General features: G+C 35.8%; 1 pseudogene; it reads left to right on the top strand.

The window, feature by feature from the left end:
- The first annotated feature begins 429 nt into the window (after positions 1–429).
- LOC141564731 (protein POLR1D-like) lies at positions 430–995 on the top strand (annotated as a pseudogene).
- The last annotated feature ends 1,852 nt before the right edge of the window (positions 996–2,847 follow it).

The raw sequence follows: 2,847 nt of genomic DNA, 5'->3' as shown, positions 1-2,847 counted from the left end.
AAATATAAAAAAGTCAATTTAAAATTTTTCAGACTATATGAGTATTATGATCAGAAAAATTTCTGGATAAGAAACAGACATCAAAAGAAAGATGTACAGACACATTTATTTAATAGGAAGGAAATATTTGGAGAAGCATGATTTATATGTTAATAGAATGAGATAAAAGAAATAAGATCTCAGAAATCTGATGTCATTAAGAGTCATATAAAAAAGTATAAATGGTGAGGGTCAGTCAGTCAATAAACATTTATTAAACCCCTACAATGTACCAGGTACTGTTCTAAGTATTAGAGATATAAATGTGAAAAATAATGATAGCCCTGCCCTCAAGGAGCTTACAATATTTGAATTTTCTAAAAAAAATTTAAGAAGATGAAGAAAAAGTTGCTATGTAGCTCCTTCCTGCTCAACCCGCTGGGACCGAGATATGGGGCACATCCCCAGGGCCGCCCTCACCACCTGAGGAGCCCGGAAGCTGCCCTCGACCGCGCCATGAAAGAGAACGAGGAACTGGAGAGGAAGGCAAAAGAAGAACTTCTTAAGGAAGCTAAACGGGGAAAAACCCAGGCAGAGACAATGGGGCCTATGGGGTGGATGTAGTGTCCTCTTGCTGGTACAAATAAAAGATTTCTGCTTAATACAATTAAGAATACATTACCCTCTCAGAAGGAGCAAGAGCAGGAGCAGAAGGAAGACAATAAAGAACCTGAGCCAAGTCAGAACCGGAAAGAAGAAAACCCAAAGAAACACAGAACTCATCTGTACAAACACAACTTCCAGTCTCAGAGAAGAGTTAGTTATTCTCCTCCAAGGAAGCGGTACACCCAAGAAAAGTATGAAAAGAAATCTAACAAATGATGAGGCAGGCACTGAAGAATAGGCAAGACTGTTACAAGCAATGAATGTCATTACATTTTGGACTGGGAAAGTGTTTAACTTTCTTTAAATGGAGAAGGTTGTTCAGTGCAGGTCTTTAGCAGGGAAGACAGCTAAGAAAAAGACATTACAGTAAGTAGATATTTTGTTGTGGTTTTTAAAGAGTCTGTTGGTCATAAACAAAAATGATCTAGTAATTTTTCCTTCTGAAAATTAATCCTAAGGGTAGAAGTCTTGACATGTTTATCATATATCAATAGTGTGTATACATTTGTTATTGCACCTTCTTTCGAAATTTAGTTTGGAAATAAACAAATCGAGTTAGATTTTAAGTTTTTCAGAGATTGTTCAAACTAGTTTAAAAAATATATCTGTTGTATTTCAATTGTGGTCAATTTTCAGAATTGAGAACAAAATTGAAACCTCTTTAATTCTGTGTTTTAAGTTTGGGATATCAAATTTAGTATGTTCAAGAAGCTAGACAGCAGTAATCTTCTGGCTGTGAAGTGTATTTTTTATAAAACCTCTCTCTAGCCTTCAAGGGCTAGAGTTTATCAAGAAATTTGTTAACATCTCTAGCACTTATTTTTGCTTAGATAAACAATGTAATGGCTTTGAAGTTATTACCAAAGATAAATTAATGGAGATGAAAAATTGATCTCCTTGTTTCTGTCATAGCGGAACTGATATGTGTAAAATGTATTTTGTTTGTTTTTTCTGAATTTGAACTTTTCTCCAGAAGACATAAATTGGAGGAATATAGTTTGATGCTTTAGAAGTAACTCTCATCAGCTAAACTAGTTACTATGCTTTGATGGATGTTGAGGATTTTATTCAGTTCTCTTTGGGTTTTTTGATTTTGTTTTTAGCTTAAATGCCCTGGTATAGATATCACAGTGCAAAGTTGTACCAGAAATCTTTTTTAACAAAAGTGTGTTGGATTTTTTTTCCCCAGGGTGGTTGTAGGCATTTCTTAAGGATATGATACTAAATCTCACAGAGTCCCACTTCCATCCCCACCCCCACCTCCAAACTCAGGACTACATAACAATGTACTCCTAGACCACAGAGAGGAGAGAAGAGTTTCTACTCCCTTCCCAAATTTTCCAAGGCGGCTGGGCTTATGCCTGGCTGCCTCCAGATAATCACTCAGCCACAGCCATACACCCAGCAGCCAAGAAAAGCTTTTTCTATGCATTGAAAATCAGCACATTAGAAAGGCCAGCTCTGGGGTGTTGTAGAGGAGCCAGAGAATGCCATGACAAAATTGCTCCATCCTTCCCAGTGCTACCCCACCACACCCTCTTTGTGTATCCTGGGCCATGACCCGAACTTTTTTACAAAGCCCAAGTTTCTGTGTGATAAGAAATCTGTGCATAGAACTACTCCAATAGGAGAATGGAGGAAAAAATTCCTCATTCTTTCCTTCCCTCTCCTTATCCTTACCCCCTAATTTAAAAAAAAAAAAGTACTGAAGGGAGTCCCTCATAACTTTCCAAAAGCTAATTCTCACCCCCATCATACACAGAAGAACTGAGTTAAACTTGACTTTATACAAAATTGTTATGTTTAAATGATCCTAACCTTTACATCTTTTATTTGTGTTAATTTATTTTACTTTGAAATATTTTGTATTTAAATATCTCTAGAAAAGTTAAGAAGTTGGGATTTTTGATAAATTCCTGTTTTAAATGAGTAAAATTAAAGTTAAATTGTGTCAAAAAAAACAAAAAAAGTTGCTATGTACATAGTGGAACATAAGAGGATTCAAAATGTGAGACATCCATTTCCATTTCAAGAGAGTCGATATAATAAATTCTACACACTGGGTTCAGACTTGTCCATGTTTGCTTCCTTGTAGCTTTCCTTTTGTTTTCTGCTGTGTACTTTTTGCTTTGTTCTTTTTCTTTCCTCCTCCCACTCCCTCAAGAAAACTACAATTAAGCACAGATATTTATGTCTATAAAC

The sequence above is a fragment of the Sminthopsis crassicaudata genome, chromosome 3 (genome assembly GCF_048593235.1).
Source record: "Sminthopsis crassicaudata isolate SCR6 chromosome 3, ASM4859323v1, whole genome shotgun sequence".
NCBI lineage: Eukaryota > Metazoa > Chordata > Mammalia > Dasyuromorphia > Dasyuridae > Sminthopsis > Sminthopsis crassicaudata.
The sequence above is the reverse complement of the archived record's forward strand: the minus strand, read 5'-3'. Positions and strand labels throughout refer to the sequence as shown.